Raw genomic sequence first — 21,878 nt, forward strand, 5'->3', positions numbered from 1 at the left:
CATGAATCAAACACAGCAGCTGTTGTCCTTAAAATGCATTGTCTTCAGCTTGACAGATACATTAAGATATTACAAATATTACCTAGCCTTGAATAGGTATTTGAGATCCCAGGAAAATTTGCCACAGTCATAATGACAGAAAGGAGTTGATGTTCTTTTTCTTACCGCGCAGAATCACATTGAATTACTTCTTCAAAAACAGTGCTCATTTTTCAGGCCAACAACTGTTGCATTTGAATCAGATGTAAATAATTGATTTCCAATGAAAACTTTTGATTGTAGTATGTTATTTAAGCTGGTACGTTTATTTTTCTTGCGAAGATAGCATTATCTTGGCTTTCATTATAAACTGAGTGTGTTCTGTTTGTGTTTAAATGGCTTAGTTATAAGCTGGAGGACTGTACGGGGGTATTTTTGTCTATATGACTTCCTTTTATTTGCTTGCCTGCATCCATAACAGCATGTGCCATATTGTTTCTCCTCACTGACGATAAGCTATGAGACTGATTACCACATGGTGGTAAGCTGCAAAGACCGTTGACAATGGGTCTCTTTGACTGTCACATGGATCTGCCAATGTACACTGCATAATTTGTACCATTATGTATAATTTCTACTTAGTTAAACTTAGAGGATAAAGAAATAAATATTTGTGAAACCCTTAAGTGTTGTCTGAGGAGTGTTTTCTAAGTTCTTGTCTGTTGAACCCAAGTTTCATAATAATGTCAAGCCTGAATGTCAACATGCAATACTGGACGAGCATTAATTTTCAAGGATTTAGAATAGACTTTAGTTCACTTTCATTTCAAATGTATAAGTCAACTTTCTAAGAAGGAGAATGTTCATCTCATTGCCTTGGAGCAGTTGGATTTGTGCCTTCCACACCGTGTTTCTAGAACCAGTAGCCAGAAATTCCTTTCAAAGCTGCATCATCCAGGTAAGAGATTTGGAAAATGAATGCTTTTAAGATGATAACTGGTCGGATGTTTATGATTTTTGCAAGCCTCAGCTTGTATCTAAATTGCTGTCTTCCCTAGCTCTGGGAGTTGGTGATAGACAGGGAAGCCTGGCGTGCTGCAGTCCATGGGGATCACAAAGAGTTGTACATGACTGAGTGACTGAACTGAACTGCTAATTTTAATGAGAACTTGGGCTTCCCTTGTAGCTCAGTCGGTAAATCTGCCTGCAGTACAGGAGACCAGGATTTGATCCCTGGGTTGGGAAGATCCCCTGGAGAAAGAAATGGCAACCCACTCCAGTATCCTTGCCTGGAAAATCTCATGGACACAGGAGCCTGGTGGGCTACAGTCCATGGAGTCACAAAGAGTTGGGCATGACTGAGCGACTAACACTTACTTGCTTACTTACTTGGGGAGGTCATTTAATGATATTTAATGTTAAATGACTCCTCCTTTTGGGAGTTTTGTTTTTAAGGCCAAATGTATTGTATCAGTAAGTAATTATTCCCAATGTATTAAAGGAAGAATTTGGCAGCAATCTAGAACACATTTTCTGGCAGCTTTGTAGTAAGACAGTGCCATTAATGGTAACTGTTTATACATGTTTCACACTTGCATATATGTATAATACAGGACCTACTTTTAATGTAGCATTGGATGAACCCATTGAAATGGATTTTTAGGTACATATTCAGTCATTATTTGAGGGAAAGCAGGGAAACAATTGTGAGGATTAGAAATCTCGTACTTGTTATTCAAAGGGAACAAAAGTATGCACCCATATTTTTATTCAAAAACTGTATGCCAGGCAGTGGATAGTTGCTTACTAATGCCATTAAGTTATGTAAATGAATAAAATTGAATTGCATTTGTTCTGAGAGTATGTTTTCATGGGAAATAGTCCAAATCTTCATTTTCCTCTGTGTACTAAGACCCTCAACAAGAGTGTAGCTTTAACAATTTTTTTTCAAGTCTTTGGAATGTTGTGGAAAGTACTTCTAAATATGATCTTGGGACTTCTGGTCCCAAAAAGCCACACTTTTTGATTCAGAGGAGCTACAATGATGTAGCAATGATAACTGCTACATAAAAAGAAAGAAAATAGTAATTTAACAAAAAAAGAAAGGAATAGAAACATGCAAAAGGAGTCTATGAACTAATATTCCAAGACATTTCAAAATATCTGAAGCTAAGCTAAAAGTGACATCCGGAGAAAGTGATGAAAAGTGGCCTCTCAACTGGAACTGTTGGCTTAGAGCAATCTGGTTAGGGGATTCTTTGTGCCGTAAAATAGGATTTGGGGAAAGGGGAAGACAAAATTATAAGTTCAATATTCAAGTAAAAAAGCAAAAGAGCTAGTGACAAACAGGACGATCCCTCATAGAGTATTTGATAAATTTAACCTATTTTGAAAGAATGGTTACAGAGTTTCTTAATTTTACATGGCTTTTTAAAGTAGCTTAAAATAATTCAAATTTATCATGTGATTTCCATAAATCAGAAGTCCAGGCCAAAGTATTTCAGCTGGATTCTCTGCTTAGGATCTAAAAAGTGCAAAATCAGTGCATCAGCTGCCTGGGCTCTGGTAAAGAATCCACTTTCGAGTTCATTCAGGCAAATAGGAGATTCTGTTCCTTGTGGTTCCAGGACTGCCCTGCCCCATGTTAATAGCAGTGGGCTACTGAGTCCTTGTCAGACTCAGACCCTCTCTGTCTTTCTCTTATGCTGCATTTTTCTGCCTCCAATTAGAGGAATATCTCTGTTTTCAGGGTTTGTGTGATTAGATTGGGCCTACCCAGGTAAAGTTTGTAATTTTAGTTACATTACTAATGTTCTTTTCGCCATGTAACAACATATTTTCAGATTCTGAGGATTCAGGTCAGTTCAGTTCAGTTGCTCAGCCATGTCTGACTCTTTGTGACCCCATGAATAACAGCACGCCAGGCCTCCCTGTCCATCACCAACTCTCGGAGTTCACTCAAACTCATGTCCATTGAGTTGGTGATGCCATGCAACCATCTCATCCTCTGTCATCCCCTTCTCCTGCCCCCAATCCCTCCCGGAATCAGGGTCTTTTCCAATGAGTCAACTCTTCGCATGAGGTGGCCAAAGTATTAGAGTTTCAGCTTTAGCATCAGTCCTTCCAATGAACACCCAGGACTGATCTCCTTTAGGATGGACTGGTTGGACCTCCTTGCAGTCCAAGGGACTCTCAAGAGTCTGCTCCAACACTACAGTTCAAAAGCATCAATTCTTCGGTGCTCAGCTTTCTTCACAGTCCAACTCTCACATCCATACATGACCACTGGAAAAACCATAGCCTTGACTAGACGGACCTTTGCCGGCAAAGTACTATCTCTGCTTTTTAATATGCTATCTAGGTTGGTCGTAACTTTTCTTCCAAGGAGTAAGTATCTTTGAATTTCATGGCTGCAGTCACCATCTGCAGTGATTTTGGGGCCCCCAAAAATAAAGCCTGACACTGTTTCCATTCTTTCCCCATCTATTTGCCATGAAGTGATGGGACCAGATGCCATGATCTTAGTTTTCTGAATGTTGAGCTTTAAGCCAACTTTTACTCTCCTCTTTCACTTTCATCAATAGGCTTTTAGTTCCTCTTCACCCTCTGCCATAAGGGTGGTGTCATCTGCATATCTGAGGTTATTGATATTTCTCCTGGCTATCTTGATTCCACCTTGTGCTTCTTCCAGCCCAGTGTTTCTCATGATGTACTCTGCATATAAGTTGAATAAGCAGGGTGACAATATACAGCCTTGACGAACTCCTTTTCCTATTTGGAACCAGTCTGTTCCATGTCCAGTTCTAACTGTTTCTTCCTGACCTGCAAATAGGTTTCTCAAGAGGCAGGTCAGGTGATCTGGTATCCCCATCTCTTTAAGAATTTTCCACAGTTTATTGTGATCCACACAGTCCAAGGCTTTGGCATAGTCAAGAAAGCAGAAATAGATATTTTTCTGGAACTCTCTTGCTTTTTCAATGATCCAGCGGATTTTGGCAACTGGATCTCTGATTCCTCTGCCTTTTCTAAAACCAGCTTGAACATCAGGAAGTTCACGGTTCACGTATTGCTGAAGCCTGGCTTGGAGAATTTTGGGCATTACTTTACTAGCGTGTGAGATGAGTGCAATTATGCGGTAGTTTGAGCATTCTTTGGCATTGCCTTTCTTTGGGATTGGAATGAAAGCTGACCTTTTCCAGTCCTGTGGCCACTGCAGAGTTTTCCAAATTTGCAGGCATATTGAGTGCAGCACTTTCACAGCATCATCTTTCAGGATTTGAAATAGCTCAACTGGAATTCCATCACCTCACTAGCTTTGTTCGTAGTGATGCTTTCTAAGGCCCACTTGACTTTACATTCCAGGATGTCTGGCTCTAGGTAAGTGATCACACCATCGTGATTATCTTGGTAGTGAAGCTCTTTTTTGTACAGTTCTTCTGTGTTTTCTTGCCACCTTTTCTTAATATCTTCTGCTTCTGTTACATCCATACCATTTCTGTCCTTTATTGAACCCATCTTTGCATGAAATGTTCTCTTGGTATCTCTAATTTTCTTGAGGAGATCTCTAGCCTTTCCCATTCTGTTGTTTTCCTCTGTTTCTTTGCATTGATAGCTGAGGAAGGCTTTCTTATCTCTTCTTGCTATTCTTTGGAACTCTGCATTCAGATGCTTATATCTTTCCTTTTCTCCTTTACTTTTTGCTTCTCTTCTTTTCACAGCTATTTGTAGGGTGTGGGTTTATTTCAAGGACCATGTAAGCCCTCTTGTCTCCAAAGATTCATATTCTTCTCAAAGGCAATATACATTTACCCCATCTCAAGGTCTTCTAATGCCTTATCCTATTATAGCTTCAGCTCAGAACTCCTCAGTCTTCTCAACTGCTTCTAAATCGGGTATGAATAAGGCTCTTAGTGTATAATCATTTACCCTTTGGGACACAATTCCTATCCATCTGTGGTCCTGTGAAACTAAAGGAACAAATTTTATGCTTCCAACATGTAATGATGGGTCAGGCATAGGGTAATACTCTACAGATATTCTGGATTAAACAAGGAGAAAATGGCAGACAAAAAGGAAGTCACCAGTCCAAAGCAGTTTGAATATTCAGCTGGGAAACCTCCATTAGGTTTCAAGGCCGGGGAATATTCTTTGTGGCTCTTGGCTTTGCCCTCTGAATCTCCATCTTACCATGTATGTGCTCTATCCCATTCTCTGGACTCTTTTTTTTTTTTTAATACCAAAATCAAAGACATAGCTTTTCCTAGAAAACACTAATATGAAGTGCACAGATAATAACCTAAACCTTGAATTTTAGAAAAAATTGTTTTTTTTTCTGTTAGTGCCAAGATGATGTCTAATTGATAGATGACATTGAATGAGTTAAGGCTGTATATAATATTCTACCAGTGCAGTGAGAATGCTAAACTGACAATTATATTTCCTAAAAGGCTTATGGAAAAGTCAAGTGAAGATAGAGTTTTAGGGAAAATAATTATAACAAATGTTTTATATTCATAAATTGTTATGTTAATAATAAATATTTTCCAAGCATAATCTCATTTAACAGTGAAAAAACCTCCTTGAACCAGGTATATTTAATTACAGATGAGAAAGCAGAAATAATCTGTAGATCTTACAAACAAGAAAATAAATTAAACAGTATTCACATGAAAGCCAAAGAAATGGAACTCTGGAACCACCTGATGATGTGTGAAGGCTTCTTTCTATAATGATTTTATAAATATCTCTTCACCTTTTTAATACCTTTTAGTTCAAGCCTCCACTTTTTTTTCTCCTGAATTTTTATCATCGTCCTACCTTCTGGTCTCCCTGCTTGTTTCCACCTTCTCACGCATTCTTTACCCAGCAGCCAAAGTCATCTTTCTAAAACATGAATTGGATCTTGTCCCACTTCTACTTCAGTGACTTCTGTGTGGCTGATATAAAGCTCCAATCCATTAACTTGACTTTGCATGCTTTTTGAGTTAACTTTGTCCAGTCTTCATGCCCTCCTATTCTCTTTATCTACTTGCTATATTTATTTCTATTTATCCTAGTTCACTAACTATTACCTGAGTCTTACCTCTTCTAGAATTTCCTGGAATGCTTTCTGCACACTCACTTTCCTAATCCCCCACAGGTAACATAACTTAGGCAATACAACTATGTAACTGCATAGTTCTCTGTACTCTGTCTTCTGTATAAAACAGATTCTTTAGTATGAGGCCAAACTCGTTTATCTTTAAACTTTTTATTTTCTGAGCTTTATTGATATATAGTTTTGTAAAATAAGCTGTACATATTTAAAATGTATAGTTTGGTGACCTTCTATACAAGTATACATCTGTGAAACCACCACCATCAAAATAATGAATATATCCATTCCACCCCAATGTTTCCTGATGCTCCTTTTTAATTTAACTCTCTCCCTTTTTTGACCCCTGCCAAGGCAACCACTCACTCATCTGTTTTCTAATGTGGTAGAAGAATTTGCATTTTCTAGAACTGTATATCAGAGAAGGCAATGGCACCCCATTCCAGTACTCTTGCCTGGAAAATCCCATGGACAGAGGAGCTGGTAGGCTGCTGTCCATGGGGTCGCTAGGAGTCAGACACGACTGAGCGACTTCACTTTCACTTTTCACTTTCATGCACTGGAGAAGGAAATGGCAACCCACTCCAGTGTTCTTGCCTGGAGAATCCCAGGGACGGGGGAACCTGGTGGGCTGCCGTCTCTGGGGTTGCACAGAATCGGACATGACTGAAGTGACGCAGCAGCAGCAGCAGCAGAACTGTATATAAATAGAAACATATAGTATGTCCTCTATTTATCTTGCTTCTTTTACTTAGCATAGTTTTAGATTCTTCCAGTTTGGTAAGTGTATCAGTAATTTGTTTTACTTTATTACTGAGTAATATTTCACTATAATGGTTATACAAAAATTTGATGTACATTTTGGTTGTTTCAGTTTTTGTCTCTTACAAATAAAAGTCTTTTGAACATTCATGTACAACTCTTTGTATGGACATAAGCTTTTATTTCTCTTGGTAACTAGGTGTGGAAATTCTATATAATGTAGTTGGTATATGTTTAGCTTTTAAAGAAACCACCAAATTACTTTCCAAAATAATTTTACATTTTTATATTGACAATATAAGAAGTATCTGAGAATTAGAATTATTTTGGAAAACAACACTTGAAATTATCAGTTTTCTGAATTGTAGTCATTCTATCAGGTATGCAATTGTATCTCACTGTGGTTTTTATTGTTTCCTCAGTGACTAATGATGTTGAAGCACCTTTTAATGTGCTTATATTTTATTCCAATATCTTCTTTGAGGACATGACTATTCAAATAATTTGCCCATTTTTATTGAGTTATTTGACTTCTCATTTTTAAGTTGTAAGAGTTCTTTATATTTTTTAGATATAAGATCTTTGTCAGGTATAAATTTTGTATGTATTTCTCTCAGTTTGGGGGCATTTTCATTCATTGTCTTATGAGCAGCAGATGGTTTTTATTAAGTTCAGTTTATTGACATTCCAAGTTTTTTGCATTAAATTTAGGAAATTTTTGCCACCCACTCAGTGTTCTTGCCTGGAGAATCCCAGGAATGGCGGAGCCTGGTGGGCTGCCGTCTATGGGGTCGCACAGAGTCAGACATGACTGAAGCAACTTAGCAGCAGCAGCAGCATAGGTTGCTACAAGATAATGGGCATAATTCCCTGTGTTTTATAGTAAAACTTTATTGCATTTGTATTTTGTTTTGGGGGATTTTTTTTAAAAGTATTTATTTATTTGGCCATGTTAGGTCTCAGTTGCAGCTCGTGGGATCTTCCTTACAGCACATGGGCTCTTTGTTGCCACACATGAGATCTTCCTTGCATCATGCATGGTCTTCCTTGCATCACACGGGATCTTCCTTGCTTCAAGCGGGATCTCACTTGCATTATGCGCGATCTTCATTGTGTCTTGATAACTGTTTCCTTGTGGTGCATGTGGGCTTTGTAGTTGTGTCAATTGGGTTTAGTTGCCCCACTTCATGTAGGATCTTAGCTCCCTGACCAGGGATGAAACACACATCCCATGCACTGGAAGGCAAATTCTTAACCACTAGACCACCAGGGAAGTCCCTCTATTTGGTATACAGTAGTTTGTACCTGTTAAAACACATACCTCTAATTTGTTCCTCCCCCCCTTCCTCTCCCTTTGGCAACTGCAAGTTTGTTTTCCATGTCTGTGAGACTGTTTCTGCTTTGCATATACATTTATTTAGAATCCACATACGTGATATCACAGTATTGTTGTTCTCTGACTTATTTCCCTAAGCATAATGTTCTGTAGGCCCAACCACATTGCTGCAAATAGCAGTATTTCATTTATTTATGACTGAGTAACATTCTATTGTATAAGTGCCAAATCTTAATCCAGTCATCTGTTGATGGGCACTTGGGTTGCTTACATGTCTTGGCTATTATAAACAGTACTGCTATGAACATTGAGGTGCATGTATCTTTTCAAATTAGTGTTTTCATTTTTTCCATATATATGTCGAGGAGTGGAATTGCTGGATAATATGGAAGCTCCATTTCTAGTTTGTAAAGGTACCTGCATACTTTTTTCCATAGTGACTGCACCAGTTCACATTCCCAACAGCATATGCAGTTTCCCTTTTCTCCACAACCTCTCTGACATTTGCTATTTGCAGGCTTTTTGTTGATAAACCATTCTGACTTGTGTGAGGTGGTGCTTCACTGTGGTTTTGATTTTCATTTCTCTAATAAATTAGTGATGTTGAGCATCTTTTCATGGTCTTTGCACCTTTTGATAAAGTCAGTTAGCTATAAAATCTTTAGTTTGACTGAATCAGGTTAACCTATCAGACTTAATGGTATATTCCTGTCCCCAAATGTGTAACATTCCATATATATGAAAGTCCTTTAAGTCTTAAAAAATGCTGTCAAATAAAGAATGCTTTATCAAGCCACCTTCATTACAAATGCCAGTAACTCTTATAGAACTGAGTAGACTAAGTAGAATTAACATCAGCTATATCAGGTAGATCAGTCAGCCATCTAGAGTCATCCAAAATATTAAAATGACATTTTTGATGGAGTGAGGGTGGTAGCAGGAAGTGAAGGGAGAAAAGGAATGAGCTATTTGGCTTTTTAGAAAGGAACACTCTAAGGAAAAGTTCAGGCCTTGATTGAAAAATTAGAGTAACAAAGGAGAAATGTGCACCCTAAGGAGTAAGAAAGATGAAAATAGGAGACAAAATGACTTTTTATACAATTCTCCCTGTATTTGTTTGGTTCCTTATTCAGGAAAAGGTATAAACGTTAACGCTTTCTACAATCCCCTTCAAGTTTATTGTCCACAGTTGTGCACAGTTCCTGAGCTTCCAAAAACCAGTGGTTCTTCCTCCTCTTTTCTGCTTTATGTGATCTTAAATCTCAGAAAGCAGAGTTGAGGCTAGTTAGTAACTCAGGTGAAGTCTTTCAGGGACATATTGATTTAAAAGATTCTTGTGACTGTCAAAGTAATTCAATAATTGTTTTCAGCAGTATTTCCTTAGGGATGGTACATTTTTTGAGTAACCAAACTAGTATGCCAAAAAATGCAACTTATACCTTTGGGCAGAGCTTTCTATGTTACATCATCATAAAAAGTCATTTAATTCCTCAAAGATATAACTATATGCAAAATAATCTTAATACTAGTATATTCTATTGGAAAATCACCTTCTAAAATTTTCAATGTATATTTGGTTGTCATGTTTGTTATTAATCAGATCATTATAATATGTAGAATAATGCATCAAATATAAACTAGTTCCTAAAATTTGTCCATAAATGAGCATTTACTGTAACACTTTTACTCTGTCAGGAGTGACATTGCAGATATATTCTTGGTAACAAACTGAAAATTAGCTTGGAATTTATTTTTAAATGTGAGAATGTCTCATTTCTGCAACTAATTAATTCTCTTTACTGAGTACACACATTAAAACACTGTGAATTTATTTATTCTGGTTTGTCATATCTATATGTAGCCTAGCAGTCAGAGCCTTTCTAAACAGGATATCTTAAAACTGCATTCATTTTATGATACAGGAAAAAAATACTACAGAATGTTTTCAGAGGATTCATAAATGAAAGACTGAGGCACTTTCCTGAGGAGATCACTATTTTATGTGCTACGTTGATCTGTCCATCATCTACTTTGTTTGAGGCATGTGGTTGATATTGTATTTGGCACAGTGCAAAGCTGACTCTGCATTATGTTAAAAATTATCTTTGCACCAAGGGACTGCCCCCAATTCAGATGTTATTATCAATCTCCTTCCCTTGTCATTCTCTTTTCAGTCCTAGATAGATAGGTTTATAGATACATTTTATACTTGAAGGAACCTTTCCAAACAGCCTCACTAAATCTTTTATTGAAGTGAAGTGAAGTGAAAGTCACTCAGTCATGTCCAACTCTTTGCGACCTCATGGACTGTAGCCTGCCAGGCTCCTCTGCCCATGACATTCTCCAGGCCAGAATACTGGAATGGGTAGCCATTCATTCCCTTCTCCAGGGGATCTTCCCAACCCAGGGATTGAACCGAGGTCTCCAGCATTGCAGGCAGATTCTTTACCAGGGATTCTGAGCCACCAGGGAAGCCCAAGAATACTGGAGTGGGGAGCCTATTCCTTCTCCAGGGGATGTTCCCAACCCAGGAGTTGAACTGAGGTTGCCTGCATTGCAGGTGGATTCTTTACCAGCTGAGCTACCAGGGAAGCTTATTACCCTCCTAAAAATCCCTCCAAGGACTCTATTCTTTGTACAGAATGAAGCCAGAACTCCTTAGCCTGACATCCAAGGCAACTGCATTGTCTTGTGAGTTTTAGCTATAAAACAAGTGAGAAAACTTACCAAATATATGAAGCCAATATTTTTACCTTGCTGCACTCAACTCCTGGTACTTTATAAAATAGATCTGTACTCCAGTTACAACTTGGATATGCAGAAAACACTGGTTTCTTTATTGTCTTTATCAAACCCATGTGCTTTTCACAAGCTCTGAGAATCCAGGTATCAGAAAAAAAATAAAGACACACTTGAGCTGTTTTTATTACCATTTGGTCTGATGAAATGACTGTGACAGACCTGTAGGTAGGCCACAGTCCTTCTTGGACACTAATTCTCAGTCTTTCAGGTGGCTACCTCCCACCCAGGGTCTCTCAGGCAGAAGTGGTGCAAGGCTGTGTGGGAAGGAAGACATGTGATCTTGTGTCACTGTGAATGTACATGTCTTCATATCCAAGCCATGCCTAAGAATGTCCTTGGGTTCCTAGAGTCTTCAGTAGAATTATGATGCTATTAAAATAACTCATTTTTTTTCAAAACCTTGATGACTCAACCTCACCTCCCAAATTCCCTGGAGCTGAGTTACACTGGAATCTGGTTCTGCCCCTCAAAAAATGCTTAGCCCACATCGTCCACCTCTAGTACCACTTTACCTTTTCTAGGAAGTTAGCTGGATGCCACTTTTGACTCTCTTTCACTTCTTTCCTCTTTTGGTAGTTTTATTCAACTCCATGTGTTCAGTGGAGACTCCTGTGTAGTTTGTGAGCCGATGTCTAGGCTTTGTTTACCTAGTCTCTCACTGCATCACCAGGTTTCTTGGTGAGACTTAGTCCCAGGTTAGTATAGGACCATTTGTACTGTACCATACCCTAACTCTTCCAGGTGGGATGTGGGTTATTTTACCCACAGTGACCTCTTCTCATTATCCACTTTTGTATGCTCTGGCATTTTAAAGGAACTGAAAGGGAAAAGGTGTCAAGGTCTGACATTTTACCTCACTTACAAGTTATTGAGGTTCTCTGTTATTGTTTCATAGATGCTGTCACAAGACACAAGATCCCTAGATAAGGGACAAAGGACTTACTACTCATAACACAGTGTAGCATGAGTATGGTGTCAGCACTGTTTTCTCCTGTCCCCCAAGTTCCATGGAGGTGACACAGTGGCCTTCAGGTAAATACTGAATCCACTCTGGGTTTGATTCACTGCTTAAATGACTGATTTGGGGAAATCTGTTGTTTTTTATATTAAGTTTTGTCTTTGTTCTGCAGGGATACGTTGCATCTTCCCTATGGTTGCTTGCTGCCAATCCAACCCTGAGAAATGATCTAGGTAAGAAAAGTCAAGGCTTTGAATTCTTGCCACACTCAGCAGGAATATGCAGGAGGTCTTATGTCCCTTGGCAGAGTGCCTTTCCCAACAGGTTCTTAAACATTATTCACGCCTAGCCTTTCCAACCTCTCACTCCCATCCACACTCCTCTAGACCAGGATGGATGAGTTTTGGTTTTTGCCCTGCATAACATCCTCCTTCTTTCTCATCAGTGCCTGATGCTAGGCCATTGTACTGCACGGAAGTAGCTCTCCTATACTGTGGAAGAAGTGTAGGATGTCATACAGATGTCCCTTCCCATCTAGCACTTCAGTAGGAGCTGAGTCAGTTAAGGTCCTCTGGGAAACAGACACCAGGATGGAATTAGAATTGCAAGGGAATCTTTGAAGGCAGTGCTTTTGAAAAATAAAAGTGAGAGAAAGGAGAAGGAGCCAGGTAAATACTTTAAGAGTATGACACAGGTCTGCCACTTATGGGAAGAGATGGGGGAAAGAAGGAATATTTGGAAGGAAGAATCTCTGAATGTGATGTACCTATGAGGAAGTTGTAGGCGACTCAATGCGGAGTTCTCTTTCAGGAAGGGATGACCAGTTCTGAGTTTCCCTGCTACACTTAGTTATCAAATTGCCCTGGGACCGGACATTAGCTAGAGGCCATCAATTGACTGTACCCTTTGCATCTGGTTCTCACTCAGAGGATTCTGAGCAGTGTACTTTCTTGGCTGCCACAGGGAACAAAGGAATTACCCATCTCATTTCTTTATATTGTTTGTTGTTTTAAAGGCTGTCATCAAGCGAAAGAGCACAAGTTACCCTCCTTGTCAGCCTTGGAGCCATAATTGGCTTGTACTGGGAGATGGAAGGTTGAAATAGCGGAAAGTAAAACATGTATTTTAATTTTTAAAAAATTCCAATTGCAGCTATTCTTTTATGTCGTAAGATGTTGAAACTTGCCTTTTTCAGAGCTGTTTTAAAGACATGTATTCTCCATAAAACTCTCTCAGAATTAGTCTAAATAGGAAGTATACATTAACATTTAGGGTATGAATAATCAAAATAAATGCTTAATGATATGCCTAAAGCCCACTTATTTTTATTTCATGTTGAGGACCTCCCTACCTTCATGAAGGAAGCTCTCATGAAGTCAACATCCTGCAGGTTCAGATATGCCTCAGTTTATGAACAGATCCTCACAGAAGTAGGAATTTTGTTAGCACTCTCTGTCCCAGTTTCTTAAAATCAGGTCAATTCCCCCATACGGGATCTGTGGCCCAGATGCAGCCTATACACCATGTTATATGTGTGTGTGTGTGTGTGTGTGTGTGTGTGTGTGTAAATATATATGTGTGTGTATATATATATATATATTAATTTAATTCATATGTAGAGTCCATAAAAATTATAAAATTCATATTTCATAGCTCTTACATACATACACATTTTATTCTTAGCAAAACAGTGGGAATACTGCACCAAAAACTCATGTGTGTTTTTCTTAAATGAACCAAAGCAAAATTGCTTTCTAAACATATGTATAAACATATATATGCATGAAATATACAAAGTCAAAATTTTAATATGATTTGAATCTTCTGTCTGTATACACACATTGCTGAGAGGTTTTATCATAAATAAATGTTGAATTTTGTCAGATGCTTTTTCTGCATCTATTGAGCTGATCATAAGACTTTTATTCTTCATTTTGTTAGTGTGGTGTATTGCACTGGCTGGTTTGCAAATGTTAGACCTTCCTTGTATTCCCAAAATAAATTCCATTTGATTATGATGTATGATCCTTTTAAAATGATGACTGAATTCAGTTTTCTCATATTTTGTTGGAAGATTCTTGAATCTATGTTTATCAGAAATTTTTTGGCCTGTGATTTTCTTTTCTTATGTTCTTTTCTAATTTTGTTATCACAGTAAAACAGGCCTCATAAATTGAATTGGAAAGAGTTCCTACTAATTTTTGGAATATTTTGAGAAAGATTGCTGTTGATTCTGTTTGGTAGAATTCAGTAGTGAAGTCTTCTGGTCTTGAATTTTGTTGGAATTTTTTTTTTTAAAGTATCGTTGATTTACAGTATTGTGTTGATGTCAGGTATAGAGCAGAGTGATTTGGGGAGATATATATATATCTTCTTCCTTTTGATTCTCTTCCATTATAGGTTATTTCAAGATATTGAATTTGTCAGTATTTCCCTGACAACAGTAAATCCTTGTTGTTTATGTGTTGTAGATATGGTAGTGTGTATCTCTTACTCTCATATTCCTAAAATATCCCTCCTTCCTTCCCTCTTGTTTTCTATGTCTGTGAGTCTATTTCTGATTTGTTAATATGTTCATTTTACTTTTTTTTAAATTCCAAATATAAATGTTATCATATAATTTTTATCTTTCTCTTCTGACTTCATTTATCTCTAGGTCCATCCATGTTACTATAAATGGCATTATTTCATTCTCTTATATGACTGAGTAATATTCTGTCAATGGCTTTCCTGGTGGCTCAGTGGTAAACAATCCATCTGCATTGCAGGAGATGCAAGAGACATGGGTTTAATCCCTGGTTTGGAAAGATCCCTGGAGTAGGAAAGGCCAACTCACTCTAGTCTTCTTGCCTGTTTAAGATTCCATGGACAAAGGAGCCTTGCAGCCTACAGTCCATTGAATTGCAGAGTCAGACATGACTGAGTGTACACACACACACACACTCACACACACACACATGTTTCATTGTGTATGTGTGCATATACACATATCACATCTTACTTATCAATCCACTCTTTGATTACTGACTGAGACTCCTACTAGTAATCAGCCTCTTCATATTTTCTGTTTCATCATGATTCAGTCTTTGTAGGTTATATGTTTCTAGAAATTTATCCATTTTTTCTAAGTTGTCCAATTTGTTGGTGTATATTTATTCATAATAGTGTCTTAATGATCTTTTGTATCAGTTGTAATAGCATGTGTTTAATTTCTGATTTTGTTTATTTGAATCATCTCTTTTTCTTGGTGAGTCTAGATTAACATTTGTCAATTTTCTGTAATTTTTTCACAGAACTAGCTCTTACTTTATTGATCTTTTCTGTAGTCTTTTTACTTTGTGTTTCATTTATTTCTGCTGCAATTGTTATTCCCTTCCTTCTACTTTGTGCATTGTTCTTTTTCTAGTTCCTTGAGATGTAAAGTTTGCTGGAGACCTGTTTATTGAGGTAGGCATTTATTGCCATGAACTTGTGTTGTAAAACTGCTTTTGCTGTATCCCACAAATTTTGGTGCATTTCCATTTTTGTTTGTCTCAAAGTATTTTTTATTTCTCTTAGGTTTCTTCTTTGACCCATTGGTTGTTCAGTAACATTTTGGTTAATCTCCTTACATTTGTGAATTTTCCAGTTTTCTTTGCATAATTAATTTCTAGTTTCATGCCATCGTGATCAGAAAAGACACTTGCTATGATTTCAGTTCTCTTAAATTTATTGACTTGTTTTGTGGCCTAAAATAATTAATCCTGGAAAATATTCCATGTGCAATTGAGAAGAATTTGTTTTCTGTTGCTTTGGGGTAGAAGAGTGTATACATGTTATGTACGTTTGTCTAACATGTCATTTAAGGTCAATGATTTTACTTACTGATTTTCTGTCTGGATAATATATCCGTTGTATAAGTGGGATAATAAAATCCACTACTATTATTACATTGCCATCTATTTTTCCCTTTAGGTCTGTTAATATTTGGTTTATATATTTAGGTGCTCCTAAATATTTACAAATGTTATATCCTCTTGTTGAAATGACTCCTTTATATCTGTGTAACACCCATATTTATCTTTTATTATGGTCTTGTTTTAAAGTCAATTTTGTCTGATATAATTCTAGCTACTCTAGCTTTCTTTTGGTTTCCATTTGAATGGAATCCCTTCACTTTCAGCCTGTGTCTCCTTATTTCTAAAGTGAGTCTCTTGTAGGCAGCATAGACATGGGTCTTGTTTTTTTTAATCTCTTTAGCCATTCTATGTGTTTTGATTATAGAATTTAGTTTGTTGAGATTTAAAGTAATCATTGATAACTATGTACTTATTACCATTTTGTTAATTGTTTACTGGCTATTTTTGTAGTTCCTCTCTTTTGCGCTCTTCCTTTGTGGTTTATTGAGTTTCTTTATTTTTAATAATTTTATTAATTTATTTTTATTTTTGGCTGTGCCATGTCTTCATTGCTGTGTAGGCTTTTCTCTAGTCGCAGAATACAGAGGCTACTCTTTTTTTGCAGTGCATGAGCTCCTCATTGCAGTGGCTTCTCTTACTGCAGAGCACAGCCTCTAGGGTGTGCGGGCTTTAGTAGTTGTGCTGCATGGGCTCACTAGTTGTGGTTCCCCGGCTCTACAGCACAGGCTTAATAGTTATGGTGCATGGGCTTGGTTGTTCTGCAGCATGTGGGTTCTAACTAGACCAGAGATCAAACCCATGTCTCCTTCATTAGCAGGCAGATCCTTTACCACTGAGCCATCAGGGAAACCCTGCTGGCTTTCTTTAGTAATACACTTCTTTCTTGTCATCTTTTGTGTATTTACTGTAGGTTTTTGGTTTGTAGTTATCATGAGGCTTACATATAATACCTTATATCTATAATAGTCTATTTTGAGTTAATAGCAAGTTGAATTTGATCCCATTTTATATCTTAACATCTTTGATGTTTCATTTTACATGTGCCTCCCTTAACTATTTATTGTAATCATAGTTACTTTTACCACTTTTGCCTTTAATCCTTATATTAGCTTTATGCATACTTAATCTACTACTTTTACTATAGATTCACCTTTCCAGTGAGATTTATTCTTTCATATGTTTCCTAGTTAGCAATCAGTGCCCTTTCTTTTCGTTAAAGAAGTCCTTTTACATTTCCTGTAAGGCAGATTTAGTGGTGATCAGCTCCTTTAGATTTACTTTTCTGGGAAAACTATCTCTTCAATTCTGAATAAGTTTGCCAGGTGGAGTATTATTGGATAGAATTTTTTTTTAGCATTCTGAATATTTTGTATCATTCTTTTCTGGCCTACAAAGTCTGATGAAAAATCTAATAATCTTATGGGGTTTCCCTTGTACATAACATGCTGTTTCTGTCTCTCACGCCCTCCCTTTCTCTCTCTCCCCCACCCCCAACTCTCTCTCTCTGTTTCCCCCTCTGAATCTTTTTTTTTACTTTCAGTCATACCAAAAATTCTTTTGCTTATGGCAAAGTGCTAGTTTTCTGTATAGCCAGTGTAGAAAAATCATTCAGAACACTATGGCATAAATTTATATTTGAAAATACTAAATGTAAGAAAGTTAAAAAGGAATGTTCTATCTCAGGGACAAAAGGGTGATGATTTGTAGCCTTTAGCAAATGGAGTCAGCCTGAATCAACTACTCTTAAGAATAATCAGACAAAAATGTTTCTCAAAAATGGTTGTCCTCTGAAAAGGGAAAAGTGATTCATTTTGTGAGTTAGTAGTCATTGAAATGGAGAGAAAATCTAGGGAATAAGGTCATAGGCAAGAGAAGGTTAGAGGACCAGCTCTAGAGTCCAAGGACATAAAAGGGACTCAGAAAATTCTGAGTTCTTCTGGTCCCTTACACTTTGAAGTTTATGTCTTTCTCCAATTCCCTGTGTGTCCATATCCCTGGACTGCTGCTCTACTTCCTATAGCCTAATTTCTGCTCATTTATCATGCCTCATGCTTCCGCTAGTTACTGGAACTTTCTTACCTGGTGTAGATATCTGAGGTCCATTTTATCCCAGTGTTAGACCCTTTACCCTTTGGCCCTTATAATCTATCAGGATTCACCCTTTAAGAAAAAAATCTTATTATGCTACTGAACACACTGCTTTACTTTTGGGGAGGCTTTTTTCTCTTTCTAAAAACATTTTGTTTTGTACTGGGGTATAGCCAATTAGCAATGTTGTGATAATTTCAGGTGAACAGTGAAGGGACTCAGCCATACATATACATGATCCATTCTCCCCAAAACTCTGCTCATAACATTGAGCAGGGTTCCCTGCACTACACAGTAGGTCTTTATTGGTTGTGCATTTTAAAAATAGCAACATTGAAACATGTATATTATCGTACATGAAATGAATCACCAGTCCAGGTTCGATGCATGATTCAGGGTGCTCAAGACTGGTGCACTGGGATGACCCAGAGGGATGGGATGGGGAGGGAGGTGAGAGGGGGGTTCAGGATGGGGAACACATGTACACCCATGGCGGATTCATGTCAATGTATGGCAAAACCAATACAATATTGTAAAGTAATTAGCCTCCAATTAAAATAAATAAAGTTATATTAAAAACAAACAAAAAATACAACACTGCCTTACTTTTTAATTGGACAACAGCCACAGTGTTGAACTCTCATATAGTTGTATCCTACTAGTACAGATGATCTGGAGCTTTATGTAACCAGTTGCATTATCTGCCTGTCCTCATGGTGGCAAAGTCTTTGCTCTAGTAAACAGGTCTCCTTTTGGCTTGCTACTCTTTCGTACTGGTTCCATTATGCCAACCTCATGGGTTATCTCACATCTATGTAAACCTTCCCAAGACTTAAAAATAGATAGAATTTTGAGAGAGAAATGATACAGGAAAAAGATAGCAAAATGCAAAGGACAAAATTAATTCAAGAAACTGCAAATAACTCATTGTAACCATTGTAGCTAGCATGGTTTATGAAGAGTTTATTTAGCAAAGCAGGTATGGAGGCAATAGAAACTAAAGTGTTACCTTTGACTAGGGAAGGTTGCCAGTGCTAGAGACTGCTGATGATCCACACTTACCATTCTCTTTCTTCCTCTTTATAATACAATCCTTTCTGTTATAACTGGACACATAGCCACCAACCTAAACTCTCTTGCAGCTAGGTAGAAACATGTGACCACACTCAAACCAAATGAATTGTATCTGCAATTAGTGGTGAAAATCCCTTACAAATGAAGTGTTTGTCCTTTCTCTTTTCTTTATGTGCTGGCAAAAAATAGCAAACTTCGGATCTGCTACCTTAGAATTCATGTCTAGAAGAACAGGGGCACCCCATCAGTCCTGGATCTTTGAATTTTTATGTAAGTAAGAATAAACTTTTATGTAGGTCTCTGCTTTGAGGTTTTATTTTTATACCTACCCATGTCCTTATTAACAAAAAGCTTTTGAAGGCTTTGGAGTGAATTGTGAATTAAAAAAACTTAATATTGCTATGCCAAAAATAATAACACCAGTCAAATGAAGGTTATCATGAAACACAGTCAAGCCCTAACTTACACTGATGCCAGGATGACTCTCCCAGTTTTAGTTGCAGTGCTCTTACTGGCCAATGTCATAGGAACATAAATCAGAGATATCTCTTCCTCTTTTTCACTGAAATTGATTGATAGTATCTTAATTGGCTTAGGAATGGTAAAGTTGCCTTTCAGTGTCAGTGTTCAGTGATAGGGCAAGTAGACAGCCATGTTTTTGAAATTATATTTAGCCTGAAACAGAGCAACTCTTTTATATTCCCACCAGAGCAATTTAGCTCTTCTTCTAAGCATTTTAATTCAAACATTGCTAATGTTTGTATGATCTCCAGAAGAGGGAGAAGAGTCTTCTAATATTTTAATCTTTTGTCCAGGTGAACTGTTTCTTCCAGAGTTGTGAGCAAGTGTCAGAAAATTATACAAAGGAATTCCATTTTCCTAGGAGCTTTGGTAATTGAGATCTTGTTCCCAGCAAAGGAGGTTGCGTGAACGGTGCTGTCAGAATGATTACACTAAAAATGGACAAAGCCCTATACAAGCATTATCTCCTCTTATGTTGCCAGCATTCCTAAGAGGAAAGACTCTTTACTACCATTTTACAGATGTAGACTCTGGTGTAGCAAGCTTCAAGGATTTGCCTAGGGTCATGGCAAGTGGTAAAGCTGGTATTCAAACCCAGTAAATCTGACTTCATAGCACTGGTTTAATCTGCCCACTGTGCTCCCTTATGGCTCATATGAGGAGCTGTGTACCGCTACCCTTTACCTCTCAGTGTTGCATGTAATCAGTCTTAAAGCCATTGGGTGTTAGTGCACCATCTGTGAACAGTTGACTTGGTATGGCCTAGCAATGGTGCAATTTTAGTCAGAGTGCTCCTATTCCTGACCCTGGAAAGGCAATGGTGAGAAAATACATGCACAGGATAATCAAAGTTTGATAGATGTGTCTGAAGTTACATCTATGGGCAGCTTCTAAAAATCCCTGAGCCTAACCTATCATTTCATTAGTTTTAAACCAGGGTGGTGTTTCTTAATAAAAATCATGCCAAATCTAGTTTTAGGATCATTTTCCTTTCTTTGAAAATTTACTCTTCTAAAGTTTTCAAATAGGAAGTTTCATACATCACTTCTAAATATATTATAGCACTTTTTTTCCCATTTAGAGATCATAAATTTGAAATAGGAAGAAAACCTGGAATGACCTGAGCACAGGAACAAGAGCAGCCCGCATTTCAATGTGATTTAATCAGTGGGTCTGGCTGTGAATTTTTCTAGTGAGTAGGCTCTGTAATGAGCTGCTTATTTTCCCAGTTATCATAATAGAAAGGGCATGAACCAGAAACTGGTTCCAGAGGAGTGCCTCGTGACTGTCAGATTAGAGGAGGAGTTGCTTTGCAGAACTTGCCTCTGACTCAGCTCTGTGAAATTCAACAACATCCTTCTCCCAGATAAAGACTTAAGTGACAACATGAGAAATCTGTTGAAGTCTCTTAGTAGAGAAGGAGGATTCTGAGAGCTGAACTTTCTCCTTTACTGAAGGGATGCTGACTGCTGATCTAGATAAGAATGGGCTGAAGTGCTCTGTTTTATTATGAAACTGAGATTAATACAGTTTATGGTCCTGTAGACCTATGGGATAAAAAGCTTCTCTGGCTTCACATGTGGCTCCTAGCATATGTGATCTTTCTCCTCTGAGCTGTAGGAACTGGTTGTGCTTTCTTGATGAGACTAACTATATTATACAATAATATGCCTCAAAATAGGGCTCCTCTGGTGGCACAATGGTTAAGAATGCAGGAGACGCAAGAGACAAGGGTTCCATCCTGAGGGGTCAGGAAGATCCCCTGGAGAAGAAATGGCAACCCACTTTAATATTCTTGCCTAGAAAATTGTATGGACAGAAGAGTCTGGTGGACTACAAGTCCAAGAGGTTGCACAGAGTCAGACACGACTGAGTACACATAGATACCTCAAAATAATTTTCATGTTCTATATTGAATTCACTTTCTCAGAGTTTTCTGTGTCATTCTTATATTTCCCTGAGATTAGTAATATAAGAGTCAGACACGACTGAGCGACTTCACTTTCACTTTTCACTTTCATGCATTGGAGAAGGAAAGGCAACCCACTCCAGTGTTCTTGCCTGGAGAATCCCAGGGACGGGGGAGCCTGGTGGGCTGCGGTCTATGGGGTCACACAGAGTCGGACACGACTAAAGCGACTTAGCAGTACTGATGTAAATATACTTATTGAATAATGAGGGGGAATGATTCCTCTCTTTCTTTTAGTTATTCTAAAGAATTTTCCCTTTAGTTGTCCAGTGTTATTTTTTTTTGCTTCCTAGTCACAGACTGCTTAATGAAATTGTATTTAGTAGTTTATGACCTATAAAACCAACAATAGGTATATTGTTCAACTTAAATTTTCCACAATTCAGAATAGTCTT

Source organism: Bubalus kerabau, chromosome 8, assembly GCF_029407905.1.
Source record: "Bubalus kerabau isolate K-KA32 ecotype Philippines breed swamp buffalo chromosome 8, PCC_UOA_SB_1v2, whole genome shotgun sequence".
NCBI lineage: Eukaryota > Metazoa > Chordata > Mammalia > Artiodactyla > Bovidae > Bubalus > Bubalus kerabau.